This window comes from Paramisgurnus dabryanus, chromosome 19 (genome assembly GCF_030506205.2).
Source record: "Paramisgurnus dabryanus chromosome 19, PD_genome_1.1, whole genome shotgun sequence".
Lineage (NCBI taxonomy): Eukaryota > Metazoa > Chordata > Actinopteri > Cypriniformes > Cobitidae > Paramisgurnus > Paramisgurnus dabryanus.
This window is the reverse complement of record NC_133355.1, coordinates 11,397,895-11,417,684: the sequence shown is the minus strand read 5'-3', so window position 1 is coordinate 11,417,684 and position 19,790 is coordinate 11,397,895. Positions and strand designations below refer to the sequence as shown.

Below are 19,790 nucleotides of genomic sequence, written 5' to 3'. Positions count from 1 at the left end.
TTGAGTAAATTGAATTAATAATTTTTTCACTGTATTACTGTATGCCTTTAAGATTAATTGTTTTGTTTTATGTTTTTTATTTTTCATTTGTAAATCTGGATATAAATAGGTTTTGAAAAGTGTCTGCTTTTTGAATAAATATTTAAATGGTTTTTGTCATAAAAAATAGTTAGACTTTTAAAAAAATTTCATGACAAAAACCTTTTTGGTTGCTTTTTCACTCTTCGGCCAACCAAAACTTAGCCAGGTCTCAGCTAAATATTTATTTTCTTGCAGACCAACTCAAGCCAGGGGTGCTGCCTAAAAGGTGCCTTTTGCTTTTGGTTGGATAGCCTCACGCAACAATTTAGCCGAATGCTGTTTTACATAAGGTTGTGAACAAAAGAGAGTCATACTTAGGCCAGAAATGCCCAATGTTAGCCAGATTCAGCTGGGTACACTGTCAGGAAAAAAAGGTTTAAAACTGTACCTTTTCTGTCCCTGGGGTGGTACCCTAAGGTTCTGTTTTGTACCTTTACAGATACAATGATGTAAATTTTTAGGTACATCACTGAATCTATTGTGTACCTTTAAAGCTACAGTTAACTGTTTTGTACCCTTAAAATTTACAAAATCTTATACTTCGGGTATAATATTTTACCCTAAAAGGTACAACATTTAATGCCAATGCAATTGTTCATGTTAGTTCATTGTGCATTAACTATTGTTAAACATTTTAAATTTGTATTGTAAATGCTGAAATTAACATGAACTAAGATTAATAAATGCTGTAGAAGTATTGCACTGTTAGTTTATGTTAGCTAATGCATTAACTAATGATAAAAATACAACCTTAGAGCTTTAAACATTCTCAGTTAACTCACAGCCAACTGTGAAAGTAAATTGTGTGGTGAAACTTTGAGAATTTTGAATGTATTACATTAAAAAGTTTGGAAAATTAAATTAATATAATATAAATATATGAGCTTGAAAATATTACATGACAGTTTTAAAATGAAAACTAAAATATTTTCACTTGGTTTATAGATGGAAAATACACAGCAAAATCACCAGTGTTAAATTTTCAGGGATGGTGTTAAATACACAGTGTTGATGCTGTTTTAACACTATCTGGTAATAAAATAACACTGCCATTGCTAGGCCAGTGTTATATTCACGACAGTGTCAGTGTAAAACAAGGGTGTTATCAGATTTCACTCTGAGCGGTGTAAATCAAGCCACGCCTCCACTAAACATATCCTGTCAGGGATTTTACCGCCATTTTCTTTCACAGGAGGACTGAAGAGATCAGGTAAATCAGTCTTATAATATTCACATGGTTTGGCTAAATTAAACTGTTATTTCTCTGTCTGACTCTACGCAGCCATATGCCAAAAAAACTAAATAAGATATTTTTCCCATTTTATTTCCCCTTTGTTCGTTATTTGGTTCAGTTTAATCAGAGCTACCTTGTGTTACGTTGTTCCCTTGTTAGTTTAGTATAAAGTTAAACTGCTAGCTAAAAGTTTAAAACCAAGAATATTAACAGGAGATATGAACGAAAGAATTGAACCATGATAAAACGCGACATGCACTACAAATTGAAGGTATGAAATTAAGTTAAATGAAAGCTCGTTTATTCACCATATGATGCTCGTTATGAGGTAATCATATAGGCTAGATACCGTGAGTTAACGAGGTCGTTTACATGCACGTGAGTGCACGGATATCGGTTAATTATTCAAATTACTGAAAAACACGGAGTAAACCGCAACCGCACCGTCATGTGTTTTTCTAAGATGTATGCAAACAGGGGAAATATCGCCAAACCAACAATTCATTTGACCAAAACCTCACAATATATCATCATTTGTATGCACAGATTGGATGCATTGTGTGTTGTAAGCTTTTCGTGGCGCTAGATGTCAGACAGATGCAAATGGCAAATACATAGGCTAAAGTGTAAAACGTGTAAGGCTAACGTGAACTTTTGTTTTTTTTCTGTCATTATAGATGCTAGTTTGGTGAAAGTTCACACTGAGTGCTTCAAATCATTCAGACGAGATGCTGTTTTTAGGGCAGTTTATTAAAGAAGACCTGACATGGATGACTTCCAATGAGAAACGACTGCTAATACTTATATAAATTCATTACAGAAGGTAAGTTTATATATTTATACATATAAATCATTTTATTTGACATAACTGAACAGTTAACCAATCTTTTTAGTATATGTAGTTTTGTACATATTATTATTATTATTATTATTATTATTATTATTAATCTGGAAAGAAACTCACATGACCTGCTGCCAACTTTAATAAAAATATATTATCTTCTCATACATCGTTTTGCTATTGATGTCATATTAAATAGCAATCAAATTGATTACTATTTTGAAAATGTATAAATGAAGATTCATATTGTCTTGAGTGCTGTTTTTAATATAAAAAGAATGTTGAGTTTTCAGAGTCTTTATTGTCATTTTTTTTGTGATAGGACCCTACCAGACTATATTTGAATACGGCATACCCATGAATTCTGGAACTGTTATTCCTTAACCCAGTTTGGAGGATAAGAGCTTACCAACTAGTTATGTGAGTACACACAGTACATTTGTACTGTACACTGTCTCTAACATGATTTATTATACTGAGATGATTTTGATTCAAATAATGGTTAAAACTGCACCCTTTTTGGTATTTTCTTGACTCTTTTTGTCTTTGAAAATCTGCAGAAATATGCTGAGGTGATGTATTGCAAAATAGCCAACATACAACAATATGGATGACCCTCTGTCTGGTCAACAGGAATTTAAATATGGTAAGTGTACATGGGTTTGCTACTTTTACGGTTTTAAAGTTTAACTGTATACTCATGGTGTTTAAATTCTGTTTTGCTAGGACGGGACAGTGATGTGGCAGCTCTTCCCTGGCTCATTCACCTCTTGCCTTCATTTGTGAAAGGAAGAAAGACTGGAGAGGGTCGATGTGCAACTGAAGCTACTGATTGTGCTGTGTAAGTTTTTTAGTATTTTGTTCTAGTTATTTATTCAGCAGTTAGTTTGCTTGCATTGTTCACCCCATGTAAATGCATACAAGTTCATAAATACACATGAAATACATTCATCAAATACACTCTTTTAAAACACTTAGGTGATGAGCATCAATCCATGCTTTGAGGTGGATGAATCAGCACAGCCCTGCCTGCACTGCGTTGGGAACAGAAGTTGCATCCAGAATTTTTGCATCATTCTGGACCAAAAAGCCATTCCCTCCATGATGAAGACCACTGATGCAGCCTTCCACTACATCATGAGTAAAACAACTACAGAACTAAATACCAGGTTGGAACGTATTTAAGAAAAATGAAACGTCTTTTGAATTGAAATGTCTGTTTTGTTATGGAAAAATCTTTAGTATTGTGAAGGATAAGCATTTCTGCCTGCCAGTAAGGTAATATCAGTGTATTTTAATGTTCAAGTTTTGAGTAGGGTGGCTAATTTTTTTTTACTCATTTGATATATTAAAGACCTTATAATAAGTGGTTTTCATGTCCCTGCGCTGTGGTATAAGATAACTTTCATTATTCCATACTGTATTCTGTTTCTAATTGTAGCTGAGGTATTTAAATAAGCAGTATTAAATGAAAAGTGTTGTGTGTATCAATGTAAATATTAAATGTGATGTACTTTAATAAAAAGAGGTTTTGCAATATTTCTTGTCATTTGTCTTTTATAGAAACAACCCATTAGCAACAAAAGTGGCTATTCATCAGTATTTTAACACTTAACATTGTTGAATTCACATTACACTGGTGTTGACCTTAAATTAGGAGTGTTAATTTTTAACACTGTATTTCTGTGCCAACACCAGTGTAGTGTGGAAACAACAATGAATAGTGTTGAACAAAGTGTAAAATTTAACAATATTGAGTGTTAAATTAACATATAATGAGTGTTGTTAAATTAACACTACACTTTTGACTAAATTAACACAGTGTAGTGTGGACACATATACACACTTTTCAAGTGTTACATTTGACACCCTGGGTGTTATTTTAACACCAGTGATTTTGCTGTGTATATAATGTATTAAATTATAAAATTGAAAAAAGGAGTTTGCATTGCTTTAGTACTTTAGTACAGAACTATTTGTTTTATTTATTTATTTATTTATTTAATTATTTATTTACAGTATTTGACACACAGGGATTACATTTATGTCATTAAATTGGCTTTAAGTAAAAACCCCAAGAAAATATAAATTTATTTGATTTGAGAAAAATCCTTTGATAAATGTCATTCTGATAAGATGATTTAGCTTCACTCAGTTTAGTCACGGCTGTCCATATTTCATCTAAACAGAAAATGTTTTCATTAGGAACGCAAAATGACATTCATCATGTAGGGCGATGATTTTAGTCTGCTATTTAAAGCCTAACCCATATCGAGACACAGTTTCTCAAAGTCAGAATCATCCTTTCTAAAGAGGATGGTTGTCATGGTCTCCTAATGAAGCGCAAGGACATTATTGACAACACTTTAAATGAGGTTACCAGTGGCAGCCATCAGTACATTGGCTTATAAAATCATTTCCATTAGTACAGATCTCCCTCCAAATGAAAGAAAAACACAGTGACCCTCCCTTCACACTTGAGACTCTCAAAGTGAATAACAACAACAAGATGTCAAATGTCTTTATTTCAGGGAAATATACATTCTGCTATGTTTATTCACTCTATGTATAAATGTTTAATTATGAATCATTTATACAGTATAAAAGAACAAATGGAGAGGCGTAACATGTGATACAAAAACAAAAATGGAATATAACTTACATAGAAAAAACAAAAGACTTGGGATGGTATAATGCAAGCTCTAAGGTCCTATTAATAACAAAAATGCATTAATATTTTAGTAGTCCCTTATCAGTAATTAATCAAGCACTTTGATGTAAAGTTCAGCTTACAAAAGCAAGAAATTATTCCTTAGATATTCAGGCTCTCAGAGACACCTCACTATTTCACAAGAGACTGTTAATCCTCTCTCGCCTTAAGCCTTGATATACTGCAACAGAAATACGAGATACACGCAGTGGCTATAAGGTGTCATGTACAATATGTGGGTGGGATGGGGGGTGAGGGTTGTATTAAAAAAAGGTTCTCCCTTGGATCTGATTAGGCGAGACGTCATAGGACATCCAGTCAGAGTAAATATTATTCTTTGTGCTGTTGCTGTGCCTCTATTTAACATGCTTAATTACAGCTGCCAAAAACTTCTTCAGATTGGTAAAGACATGACTGTTGTGTTGTGTTGTGTGCGTGCGTGTGTGCGTGTGTGTGTGTGTGTGTGTGTGTGTGTGTGTGTGTGTGTGTGTGTGTGTGTGTGTGTGTGTGTGTGTGTGCGGCCGGGTAATTATCACGTGCATGCGTGCGTGTGTGTGTGTGTGCATTCTAGGCTTGCCGCGATAGACGGTGAAACGGTGATAACCGGTGCTTTAGCCTCTCACCGGTTATATCACTTGCCCACCGCGACACCGTCTTTCACCGTCGTTTTGATATTTTCGTGTAATTAAATCATTTAGTTTTGTTAGAGAGAGCAAACACTTACAACTGAATGTGTTTGTTGTCTGAATTCAGTGGAGCTGAACGCACGTCGCGTCACAGAGCAGCAGGTGTCAGATTTCATTTATTTCTGTCAGAGTTTGCAAGGTGAGCTGACTGACCAGATTATGACAGAAGCTGCGTGCTTACTCGTTTTTATTATAATATACATATATGATGTTTAATATAAGCGAGATCGTTTTGTTGTTGTGTTTTTCATCAAGAAAAATATTAAACCCATCATTCAAGCAGCGCTTTTATGGAGAAGTAGCCGGTTGCTCTGCTTGGGACTGGCGGGTTCTTTGAGAATTACCTGCGCACATTGACTCAAGAACTTAAGTAAACCAGCTGTTGCACTCGAATTGCACGCAAATTCATAGGCAATTTAACGCAGCTTACGCAAGCGCTGCATTTAAACAGTTGCGTAATTCAAAAGTGAAAGTAAAATGTGCACATCTGCACGCGCATTTATAAGCCCCTCCCACTCGGTGACACCGGGATCACCGAGTTTGTGACGCGCCGATTAACCGGTGGGAAAATTACGTCACCGCAGCAACCCTAGTGCATTCTGTACTACACTACAGCATGAATTTAACTGCTGTTTCAAAGGTTCAGTCATATTAGATCTGCCACTCTTAAAAAGAAAGTTCTCCGAAACAATGCCATAAAAGAACCACACTGTAAAAAATGTATGTAGAAATTACAGTATTACTAGGTATTACTGGCAACCAGTAACTTACTGTAGATTTTACATTTATGTTATTTACTGGCAACATTTTGTTCAAAGTTAAATGAACATGAAACATTTTCAGACTTTATCTTCTACAGTAAGTTACTGGCAACCAGCTGCAAAATTACAGCAAATATTTTACAGTGCATGTTTGGCTTCCCAAAGAACCTTTCAGTTAAAGGGTTGTAAAAGAACCATTTATTTTTCTTCAATTTCTTATAGTCTAGGATCTTTGTTCACTACCAAAATAAAAAAACATTTTGTGCATTTTGTGAAAGCTTTGGTGAATGTTGAAGGTTCTTTATAGAATGAACCTTTATTATTTAGAGTGTCAATGTTAGACATTGACAGGGCAGGACCCATGATACAGACCTTTATAAATAATACTTATTTAGCAAATATTGTTACACATAATTTACCTTTAGGATTATAGTAACACTTTACAATGAGGTTCATTAGTTAACATTAGTTAATGTCTTAACTAACATGAACAAAACATGAGCAATACATTTGTTACAGTCTTTATTAATCTTTGTTCATGTTAGTTAATAGAAATAAAGCTGTTCATTGTTTGTTCATGTTAGTTCACAGTGCATTAACCAACAAGATTTTAATAAAGTATTAGTAATTGTTAAAAATTAACATTAAAAAAGATTTAAAAAATGCTGTTTAAGTGCAGTTCATTATAAGTTCATGTTAACTAATGTAGTTAACTTATGTTAACTAATGAACCTCATTGTAAAGTGTTACCAAGATTATAAAGTCATTCGTGTTCTGACTTCAAAAAATGAATTAATACAAACGCCTTATAAAACTTCAGCATAAAATGTCCAAAGACCATTGCTTAAATTAACAAAATAATAATCTGTAAATCGTTATAATTAAACTACATTAAAATGTTATTCATTTAGCCTTTTTTCCACCCAAAAAATTAAATTTCTGTCATTATTTACTCCCCCTCAAGTTGTTTTAATCCTATATAATTTTCTTATAAAGATAATTGTAATATAGAAGGAAGCAGGAGCACCACCATATTCACTTCCATAGTAGGAAAAAAATACTATAGAAGTAAATGGTGCCCCAAAACAATTTAGTTACAATTAGGGATGCACCGATACCGATACTGGTATCGGCCTCAATACTACATTTTCTAAAGTACTCGTACTCGTTAAAAGTCCCCCGTTACCTGGAATCGATACCACGGTCTGAGAAATGTCTATGTTTGAGCGGCGTGTAAGGGGTTAATGCCTCTTGTGTTGTCCAAAGAGGCAGAGTTTACAACAAACTGGAAAACTAGTCCCTTGTTTTTTTTGTTAAATTATATGACTAAAGCTGTTACCTGTAAATTGAAATCATGTTTTTATTAAGTACTCGGTATTGGCAAGTACTGAAATGCAAGTACTCGTACTCGTATTCCAAAAAAGTGGTATCTATGCATCCCTAGTTACAAGCATTGCTCAAAATATCTTCCTTTGTATTTAGCAGAGAGTAAGTAAATTAGTTTTTATTTTTGTGTGCTCTTACAGTATATAGCTCAGTGGTGGAGCATTGCATTAACAGCGCAGAACATGACGGGGTGGTTTCCCAGACAGGGATTAGCTTAAACCAGGACTAGGCCTTAGTTTAGGAAATATAGTTTTTACAAACATGCCTTACTAAAAAAATTACTGGGATGCATTTTGAGGCAAAACAAAGGGCACTGATGTATTTTAAGATATGTCAGTGCAAGTGGTTTTCAGTTTGGACAGCTCTTACATTAATTTTAGTCTAGGACTAGTCTAATCCCTGTCCAGTAAACCGTACTCATGGGTTCAAACGAAGGGAGCGCACATGTTGATAAATAATTATACCTTGTAATACTCTAAGTCGCTTTAGATAAGCGTGTGCCAAATGCATAAATGTAATGAACTAACCCTTTTAAGATTTACATTTTAAACACTTTTCGAGCAAAGCATTTTAAGTTCAAGTGTAAATTGATAAATATACTGGTCAATTTAGGTATTAAGATCTAAATATTTGTAAGTTGGTTGTTAAATTTTATGGAGCATGTTCACAGTAATAGTAGTGTTTTCCTGTGGCTCAATTGTTAGAGCACTGCATTAGCAATGCAAAGTAGTCATGGATTCAATTGCCTTGGAACACACATATGATAAAAAAGTATAGATTGTAAAAAAGTTAAAACAACTTTTGCAAGTCAATTCAATCTACTAATTTATGTTTTTTAACTTGGAAAAACAAGTTGAAATTTTTTAACTTAATTTGATTTGACAAAAGCTGCGTTTTTTTTACAGTGAATGCACTGTAAGTCACTTTGGGAAAAGCATCTACCAATTGCATAAATGTAAATAAATTATATGTAACGCTCTGAGATTAATGCACTTAAAGGTAGGGTAACAGATTTGTTCCTGAAACATTTTTAGTTATGCTGGTTAAAAGTCTCCTCACATTCTGATAGCAATCACTGTGTTAAGTTGTTTAAATGTATTTGTAAAAATTTATGTCATCTGTGAAAGGCGTAGGACCAAAAAAATGTCCAACAAATCATAGATTTCGGTCCGAACGGACGTTTCCTTTTATGTCCCTCATACGTAAGCGTAATTTGAATTCCCACCACGCAGCGAGTCCACGCAGATACCATACGTCATCGGCGCGTTCACGTGCGCTCTGTCTGTAAACAGCGAGAACACCAAACTTTTCTGCTGAATTGACAACCTACACAGGAGCAACAAAACTAAATGCATCTTTTATAACAACAACAACAGCAAAAACTGCCTGGATCAGCAAAGAGCAAAAACCCAAATTAACATCGGTAACTTTACTGCTTTACCGCGAGATGCAGCTGCAGGAGGCAAAGGGTCTGAAAGGGTCGTTGCACTGTTTATTTTGGTAAGGTAGGTACACGATATGTTTGTATTGAGATGGATTCAGATATTCTACTTTGATGAAACGTTGTGTTGCTTATGAAATTTGTGTTCGTTTTCCAGATTAGCATAACGATATAGTTACTACGTCTACACAATCGAACGTGTGCTTAAACTAATTCTGATGTAAACCAGTTGTTTATGTTGGTTATTTTGGAAGTGTTATTCACTTTGTACTGGTGAATGAGACATGAGACGTGACCGTCTGATCTGTGCGTGTCGTGTGTTTGGAAAGAGGCGTGACTTTGGATGGCGATTTGACTTGAGGGTGGGATCGGGATTTCATTGCTAGGCGGCTACCGTTAGCATTTTTCAAAATGTGTTACCCTACCTTTAAATATCTAAATGCATTTCAGGTCAACTCTATGTGGAAAAGCCAGTTTCCAAAAATGTAATGGGTGAGTTAAGGACACCAGCATGACACTGTGAAGTCTTTGTGAGGAAAAATTCCGACAGACCCTGAACATGCACAAAAAAATGGAAATGATTTAATCACCCTTAAAATCTGATATGTAGGTGAGTCTGAACTGAGGACACAGCGTAATTAAAATATCAGAATTTATTCCCTCTCACGCACACACACACATTCGCGCGCACACACACACTCATTGAGGTTGCGGAGTGACTAGAAGGTCAGCATGCACTTTAATGGATAGCGGTGATCCAAAAGCCTCTGTTTCTGATTGGCTGTAACTGAACTTTCTCTCACTGCAGCACCTCCTCTTCCAACCCGCTGATGGATTGACCCACCTGTGGGGCCTCAGGCGGAGCTCCACCAGGGGGCTCATGTCCACAGCGTGGTTGTGTTGCAGTGCTACAGCACATGTGGCAGGCCATCTCTCTCTCTCTCTCTCTCTCTCTCTCTCTCTCTCTCTCTCTCTCTCTCACTCCCTCTCTCTCTCTCTCTCTCACTCTCTCTCTCTCTCTCTCACTCTCTCTCTCTCTCTCTCTCTCTCTCTCTCTCTCTCTCTCTCTCATACACAAACAGACTAATGGCGCTTTTCCATTGCATAGTACCCCACGGTTTAGTTTAGTTTGGGTCGGGTCAGCTTACTTTTGGGAGCTTTTCCATTGGGTGCAGTACGTAGTACCCGATACTTTTTTTCGTACCACCTCGGTTGGGGTTCCAAGCGACCCGAGCTGATACCAAACGTGACGCGAAAACCCTGTAGGTCACTGATTGGTCTGAGAGAAGCGTCATCGCTATAATGTAAATATTAGCTTTAGCTTACTGCTAGCTTGCGCTGTCTCAAGCAAACATGTTGTTATCTGTGTTCTGCTATAAGTTTCCAAACACCCTTTTAGCGATGAAAAACATCCACAGGTTGAGAATCCGGGACACCATAACAGTTTTTTCCAGACTTGCAGTTTGTGGCGGCACATTCGCGATGAGCACGTCCGCATTATTATGCTTAAATGCAACTTGAATGAGGCTCAACGGAGCGCCGTCGACTGACGCCACGGGTCGGGTGTTTGAACAGAAACTGTCATGTGAGACAGAGGTAGTTATAAACGCGATGTGCAAACATCTATGTGGTGGCCGATTTTAATTTTGTGGCAGACTGAGAAATAAATGAATGTATGGGAATGTACAACAACGCTCTCACGTGTATGATGTCACAGCAGTAGGCAGCGTAAATATAACGACACGCCTATAATCCCTCCCACTCCGAAGTGATACTAAACTCGATGGAAAAGCTAACCACACCAAAGTGAGGTGAGCTGACCCGACCCAAACTAAACTAAACCGTGGGGTACTATGCAATGGAAAAGCGCCATAAGAGCAGGTTAGAGACACTGTCCCATTTCTTTATCAGAGGCCTTTAAGGTCTCTCCATCTTTGCTGTTTCTGTAACTGAGGGCCTGAACACGGGGGACCGTGACACCATTGATCCAGTTCTCTGTCTGGCCTCTATAGAGCCACATTAGGACAAAAATGTTACAAGTGAGATTATTTTCCATATAGCCATTGAGACTTTTAAGTATTAAAATATGTGATAACAACTGTTTTGGACTGGATTTCAATTTATAAAAATAAGCATAGGAATAAAGAGTAAATGCTGAATATTTACACGTCCATGAATATATACATCAGTAAAAGCGTGTCTGACTCATAAACATGTCCAAAATCATCCGTAAGCGTTTTCTTTATGGTGTTTTGAATATTTTTGCATACTCCACGAGAGTGTTTGCTGTGTGGTAAACGCAGCATAACTCGCTGATTTGTTCTATAAAACAGACATTTTGGCATAATTAGCTAAAAAAAGCAGTAGATGTACATATGGCTCCCCGCTTTGGCTTGGTTCTGTTCACATATGGCTCTCTCTGCTGAAGCTTTAGCTGTTTGCCAGCGTTGACAAACCCTACACGAGCCTACACACACACACACACTCACTCTGGTCATGAAGCAACCAAGCATGAACCACACCTGACTCACACAAACAAACACACACACACACACACGGTGGCCATGGTGTTGACTCCCACACAATTGGCTCATGTTCCTGTAAAATAAAGTCATGTGGAAGCGCTTCTTCATTGATGTCCTTTCGTGAATGTCGGTGTTTCTCCATTAGCAGAGAAAGGTGATTCGCTTTATGCCTGACTTAAAACAAACGCACGGGTCACAAAACAAAACTCCTTTATTTGGTATTGGCAAACGTAGTAGCCGTCATAATTGCGCTGCGCATAAATTTAGATTTGTGAGAAATCAAAACTGAGCTCACCAGCCCACCAACACATTTGCTCTGGCAAATATGTTCCCTCTCCATAATTTGAGTAGGTGGCGTTACAAAAAAATGTTCGGCAACAGCTCCTGTGGCTCACACGTAGCTGTTTTAACGGCAAACACGCGTGCAGATTACACCATCATTGTGCAGATTACAACATTTGCGTCAAGAAACAACAGTGATTAAAAAATATCTGTTTTCCGACCCCCTCGATTATCTTTATGCATACTGAGTGTCATGCACGAGCTCAAGAACACATGCTGAGGCATTGTGTTGTCCACACAAACACGTCTACGCCCACGTTTTTCGCAGTTCATTGTCTTAAACTGTGCAGTGTTGTTATATGAAGCCTCGCTGTCCTGCTCAGTTTGATAACAACATCATTTGTGCTTAAAGGATTACTCCACTTTCAAAAAAAAAATCCAGATAATTTACTCACCCCCATGTCATCCAAGATGTTTATGTCTTTCTTTCTTCAGTTGAAAAGAAATTAAGTTGTTTTTTTTTTTTTTTTGGAAAACATTCCAGGATTTTTCTCCATATAGTGGACTTTAGTGGACCTCAACAGTTTGCAGTTTCAATGCAACTTCAAAGGCCTCTAAACAATCTCAACCCAGGCAATGGTCTTATCTAGAGAAAATATAATCATTTTCGACCCCCAAAAAAGTACTTTTAAACCCAGTTGCCGGTGCCTTTTTTTTTTGAGGGTTGCACGATGCGAAGCTTGTCGCAACACGTATTTAGCCTGTCAAGTGTGTGGCTCATCATGTCAAAGGATTTGTTCGGTGTCATGTAAACTTTTGTGCATATGTGCATCATGTGTCATGTCAAAATACATGTACGTTCGAAGGTGTTTGCCAGATACTTGCTTAATCTCATCTGTAATCAGAGTTTAGTGTAAAGTTAGTGTCTTGGGAGTATTTTGTTGTAAACGTGAGCGTCTCTTTAATTATAAACCATTTCGACGCGTGTGCAGCAGGCACGTATTTTGACATGACGCATGATGCACATGGTTAACATGATGCAACACATGACACTTCGGAGGAAAAGTCACCGGCCGCCACTGTTTAAACCGAAACTTCTCATCTTGCACTAACTGTGACATGCCAAGCGCGACGGTACGTATTACGCAATCCATACGTCAACCCTCCCGTTTTTCTCAGGATTCCCGTATTATACCATTCTTTTGCCGCCATCATCTGCCAATGGGTAAGCAAAAAATCATGAAAATTTTTTCTTAAACACTTAATTCAAGAAAAAAATCAAGAAAAATGTGCTTACCCCATTGGCAGATTTTTTTGCTTCTTTTATGCACAAAATCACTTAAATTTGATATTTTTGGATTAAAAACTAGACTTATTTTCTTGGGTCGTTTTGCTCATCAAGAAATAGCATCTTCATTTAAGATTTTTTTCAATATTTTTACTTAAAAAAAAAAACACTTAGATTTTTTTCCTGAAAATCATTTTTTTGCAGTGTACACTGCAAAAAATGACTTTCTTGCATAGTATTTTTGTCTTGTTTTAAGTACAAATATCTACACTGTAAAAAATAATTTGCTGCCTTAAATTTTTTTGTTAAAACAACTTAGATTTACAAGTCATTTCAAATTACTATTATTTATCTTGACTAGATATGAGTTGTTATAACTACAGGTGAGTTGTTATAACTTATAAAATATAGTTGAAAAAAGTCAACTTGTACTGTAACAACTCATCTCTTTTCAAGATAAATAATGGGAAGTTGACATTACTTGTAAATCTAAGTTGATTTAACAAAAAAATGTAAGGCAGTAAAGTATTTTTTACAGTGTAAATTAATATGCTTTTTTTCTTTGAGAAAAATGACCTAAAAAAGTCAAAAAGACAAAAATATCAAATTTAAGTGGATTTGTGCATAAAAAAAGCAAAAAATCTGACAATGGGGTATACAAGTAAGCATAAAATCTTGAACCTTTTTTCTTAAACACTTAATTCAAGAAAAATTCAAGAAAAATAGCTTGCACCATTGGCAGATTTTTTTGCTTATATGCACAAATTTGATATTTTTTCTTGTCTAAAAACTAGATTTATTTTGCATCTTGATTTAAGAATTTTTAGGTAATTGTACTTAAAACAAGACAAAAATACTAGGAAAGAAAGACATTTTTTGCATTGTATAAAAGTCAATTGTGCCCAAGATTTGCTTTGTTAAAAGCATTCTTCAGTTTTTTCTGTAAGTAGATTTGCTTTAATGGCAGTGTGCTTATACTGGCATGGACTTTGTAAGTTTGTGAACAGCTGATGATCAATGATGTCCCTCTTGTGTGCTTCAATGGAAACAAGTCAATCTGACCTTTTGTATGAAAGATTTAACAGGGTCAGTGCTACACATTTGTTCAGTGACATATAAATAATGCACAACGTTGTGCTCCTCTGTACTTCCTGGGAAAAGAAACGCACTTTTAAAATTCAATAAAAGCAAGCATATTCTTTTGGATTTATTTATTCTTTGCATTATTTATTGCCTTTCACCAGATTACACATACTGTATTGATATCACACTTGTGTTGTTTATATAATAAATTGTGCACCTCTGCGCTTCAGGGTCCAACCTGTTTCTCCTTTCACACATAACATCCAGACAGAAGTCCTGCTGGCTCAGGGTCACATGAAGACCTCTTCATAACCCCTGACCGCAGTTTGAACTCAGAGCCTAGAGTTCATCCACATGTGCAGCTGTAGAAAGACTCACGGGAGAGTTCGTGAGAATCTGCTTAGTGCCTGTCCTGTCACATAATAAACAGTGAGGGGTTTGTTATGAAAAACACAAAGGTTTGTGACTTGGTGTTTAAAATTAACATTTTAAAGGGATAGTTGAAATGAAAATTCTGTCATGGTTTGCTCACCCTCATATTGTTCGATGTATGAGTTTTTTTTTATTCTGTTAAACACACAAAAGAAGATATTTTGCTAAATGATGGTAATCACACAGTTGACCCATAGACTTCCATAGTATTTGAAATGAATTGTAACTAATTAGCTTTTCAGGTTCAAAATCCTTTATAAGTTTCAGGAGTTACAATCAAAAGCTCCTTACTGTAGTTAGTTAAGCAGTTTGTTTAAAAGCCCTAATGAAATATATTCAAAGCTAATTCAAACACTTTCTGATAACTTAAGACGGCTTGTGGTGTGATCTCTCTCCCTCCTCAAAATATTTGCCATGAAGGACTTGTGCTTTGAAATAGGGGTGGGCGATATGACCAAAATCTTCTATCACGATAGGATTAATTTTATATCATGATAACGATATGTATCACGGTAGAGTTTTTTATGTTTTAATAAGGTTTAAATCTTTAATACCATAGAAATGTTCATAATTCTCACAAAAAACATATACAAGCATAGAAAGAAGATAAAAACAAACAAAACTCAAGCTCTCTGAAGATACACAGTCAATAAGAATGATAATAAATAATTATGCATGTATGTATAGGCCTATATATATTTTTATTTAAGGTAGAAAAGTGATTTAATCAGGAGCAGTGAGAGATTTTTTTCTCAATGCTGTTTGATTAACACGAGTGACAGACAGGAGCAAAATTAGGTAACTTCCCCTTTAAGACCAAAGTCCGGATCCAATACACTGTTACACATGCGCTTTCTCTTTTAGCTGTTTACTTTCTCTTAAGACCTTACTGGTCGTGTTTATGATGATGCTTGCAAAGACGGGAATTTTGACGCATATGTGTATTTAAGGCCAATAAAGCGGGAAAAATGCTCACGAGCTTAATAAGCAGAGGTCGCGCGACTTGCGCGCTCCTCACAGACAGAAAGAGCAGCGGTTGCGCGACTTGTCCGCTCCTGACACACAGAAAGAACGCACGCATACAGATCTGTTGTCTGTGTTTCAATGGCTTAAAATAACTTGTTTTAAAACTGCAGTGCTTAAATACGTGTACAAACGTTACGTTTTCGCGACCACACGCACAGGAGCGTGACGTGGGCACGTAACCTCGATAGAAACGATAGTCCAAAATCTCTACCGGTTGACAAATTTCTACCGGTTAATTTTGTCTACCGGTTTATCGCCCACCCCTACTTTGAAATATATAAAGTGCGCCCATTCAGGGCGAGCATATCTGTGAGCGTACATCAAAGTGCTATGAATGGCTCAGATCTGCTTTGCTCAGTGGAATATCTGTGGATGTGAGGATCTGCCTCTGTTATTGAGATTCAGGACATGAATTTCTAAACTAGCTTGATGTGCATGCCTGTTATTTGTAAATACACTTCAAACATCTCAATGGTAGTTTGCAACGCAGGGGAGTAAATCACATTTTATTTAAAGTGTTTCTACTGTTGGATGTCCTCAGAAGCATTCTCGCCATGTTTCACCATCTTACTCAGCTCGCAAGCTGCTCTTCAATGCTTTTAAGATGACATCTTGTTTAAAAAAACTGAATATTTACAGGTAATCAGTTCTGTAGCACGTGTTCGGTTGAATGTAGTATTTGGATCTTGAATTGTTCTTAACAACTCGTATGCCCTGTTGCTATACAAAAGCTTAAAAAACTGTGAGCTCGAAGGCAGCGTCTTAACTATCAAAAAACGTATGCACTTAATAGAAATTAAGAAAAGAAATCAAGTACGTAAACACATTTTGAACATTGTAGGGGAGCAAGACATTCAGGGTTACGCATTAAAGTTTCTGATTATTGGGGGTACATGTCCCCCTCAATTTCTATTGTGGTTAAGGCCCTGAATTTAATATCAAATATTTAAAGAGAATAAAAATAGCACATGCATTGTCTAAAATAAAAATGTTAAAATAAATATAAAATAAAAAGATTATTTATAATCAACATTTGCTAGCCACATACTCCATCTCGGATTTAAAGTGCCCATCTTATGACTGCTTTTCCACAAGTTATATAGGTGTATGAGTTCCATAAAGCATGTTTCAAAAGTTGTTTGCTCGAAATAACTTGTAGGAAAAGATTGTTACCCATCTCTAGGAGCCTCTGTTTCAGGGCATTTCAGATTGTGCCGTTTTGAGCTAGTCATTACATATTTATGAGCTGCTGCTCCTTTGATCACGCCCCACTACTAACGTCATGTGCCCGTGCGCATGCTCAGTGGTCTCGTGAGCAGTACAGACCATACTGTGTTATTATTTTATATATTATTATTATTATTAACGGTTTATGTTGCCAACAGACAAATCATACAGAAAAGTATCACTAATAAGTACACTACAGGAGAAGAAACTCATGACACACAATGATTCCTGAGTAAATTGTGATGTTACGTTAGCAGTCACAACAACAAACTCGTTTTCCCTGGACAATGCTAACATATTCCCATTATAAAACATTTTCAAACACATTATTTTCGCAAATTACATAAATTAAGACCCGGCGGGGGATGTATACTGCTTGTGGACCGCGTGCTAATTGCTAGAAGCTAGCGGGAGGTCGGGACCGTAAAGTTATAAGAGGCTCGGGGGTTAGCATCGTCAGAAAAGCCGGGGCTGTAAGGCCCGGTCTCGGTGTGTCAAACTCATCATGACACACAAAGATTCCAGCGTAAATTGTGATGTAGCAGTCTCAACAATACACTCGTTTTCCCTGGACAATACTAACATATTCCCGTTATAAACATTTTCAAACGCATTATTTTCGCAAATGACAGAAATTAAGACCCGGCGGGGGATGTATACTGCTTGTGGACCGCATGCTAATTGCTAGAAGCTAGCGGGAGGTCCGGACCGTGTATATATCTATGCAGACCGTAAAGTTATTGGAGGCTCGCCTCGTCAGAAAAGCCGGGGCCTACGGTCTCGGTTAGTTTGGCAAAAAGCTTTTAGCTCTAGCATCATAAATGTAGTATTTTGTGACAGAAGATGACAACATGCAAAATACAACGTGACTTCTTACCTTTTGTGATGAAACAACGCAATCGCGAATTGAATCCAGTCTGTTTCAGATGTGTGAATGATCCATGAAAGTCCAATAAAATACATCCAATGACCATTTTTGTCCACAAATGCGTATAATCCGTGAAATATAGATACATAGTCTGTTGTTTACATCAGATTTCCCATGAAGGTCTTATCGCCTACAATCTGAGGACTGTTTGCGTCGTAACACACTGTATATAAGATACTCCGGGTTCCAATAATTACGCGTTAAAACTTTGTTTTTAAAAGTAGGTGGGAGTATAATCCATAATATCCAAATAGCGCTGTTATTTCCGTGAGAGATGATAACAGCACAGAGGGTATCATTCAAGTGACTGCTCTATGCTCTCTAGCTACCTGGTGGGTGAAGACCTGCGAGTGGGGTGGTGGGCGGGAAAATTCAAACTGAATGTGACGAAACTTTTTGTTACGTCACAACGGAGCTGAGTTTTAACTCGCGCAATCTGAGACTCAAGGCAGAGGACATTCAGAAACCTGTATCTCACTCAAAACAGCATGGATGGATTTTTTTCCAAGTTTGTATGCGTGTGGGAGCATCAGAGACACAAAATAACACCCCAAAACCCAGAAAAAGTGAGTTTTTCATAATACGGGCACTTTAAGTGTTCTCACTGCAATGCATTCTGAGATTGTCTTCTCCACAAAACATAAAAATAGCACATGTATATATTGTCTAAAATAAGAATGTTATTGATTTATTTAGGATTGAATAAAAGAAAAAGATTATTTATAAACAGCATTTGTTAGCCACATACTCCATCTCGGATTTACACGTTCTCACTGCAATCCATTCTGGGATTTTATTCTCCACAAAGCATAAAAATAACACATACAGTACATATATTGTCTAAAATAAGAATGTTATTGATTTATTTATTATTAAATAAAATAAAAAGATTATTTATAAACAACATTCGATACCCACATACTCCACCTCGGATTTACATGTTCTCAGTGCAATGCATTCTGGGATTGTCTTCTCCACAAAGCATAAAAATAGCACATACATATATTGGCTAAAATAATATTTTTGATGATACTGAACTATTTTTCATCGATTAATTTTGTATTGAAAAAAAATTGAGTTTATTTATAAACAACATTTGCAAGCTTAATACTCCAACTTTAATTTACGCTTTTCTCTGAACTTAATGCAATGCATTCTGGGATTGCCTTCTCCTCAAAGAAAACTACATGCAATGTTGCAGGTATTTTAAGAGAAAAGTTGCAAATTGCCTAGTCTGCTTACTTACATAGGCTGTTTTATAGAGCAATACATCCTGACTTTTGTTTTTGCTCTCCATCTGTCTGTCTGTCTGTCTTTCTCTCTTGGAGTGTGTGAGCATGTTCAACTGCATTTGTGTGTGTGTGTGTGTGTGTGTGTCTCTGGGACCATTGTGTAATTCTGTACTGGAACAAGACCGGGATAATGTAGAGGGTAATGCCTCCCCAGAGACAGACACAGGCTGGGTAACACCGAGTCAAAACAGCCCAGCCTAAACCCTCCCAAGCGGCACTGTGCTGTACAAATTCAGCCTTTGATGTGTGATTTGGAGAGACCAGGGGCTCTGAACACCAGAGCCTTACACTCAATATAGGCTAACCTAAAGGCAACCCGTCAGTGTGTGTGTATATACTGTATGTGTGTGTTACAGAAGAAACTCTTGCTTGGCATTTTACCGTCCATTTATTTTGCAGAAACTATGTTGAAACTCGAAACTACCCAATAAATAAATAAATATATATCATATATTACTTGCTGTTCATTTAATCTAAATCAGTTACTGTGATCGGTCACCTTAAGCACCTTGTTTCTAACCGTGGACGTGTGGCTTGGTGCCGTCACCGAGCCTCATAAAATAATTA

The 19,790-nt window shown here is 36.6% G+C and overlaps 1 long non-coding RNA gene across 1 annotated transcript; it reads left to right on the top strand.

The window, feature by feature from the left end:
- Positions 1-1,033: 1,033 nt before the first annotated feature.
- On the top strand, positions 1,034-3,612 carry LOC135778511 (uncharacterized). Its single transcript, XR_010544574.2, has 6 exons — positions 1,034-1,291; positions 1,993-2,138; positions 2,479-2,576; positions 2,717-2,802; positions 2,883-2,997; positions 3,135-3,612. It is a non-coding gene; the product is annotated as an uncharacterized lncRNA (long non-coding RNA).
- Positions 3,613-19,790: the final 16,178 nt, after the last annotated feature.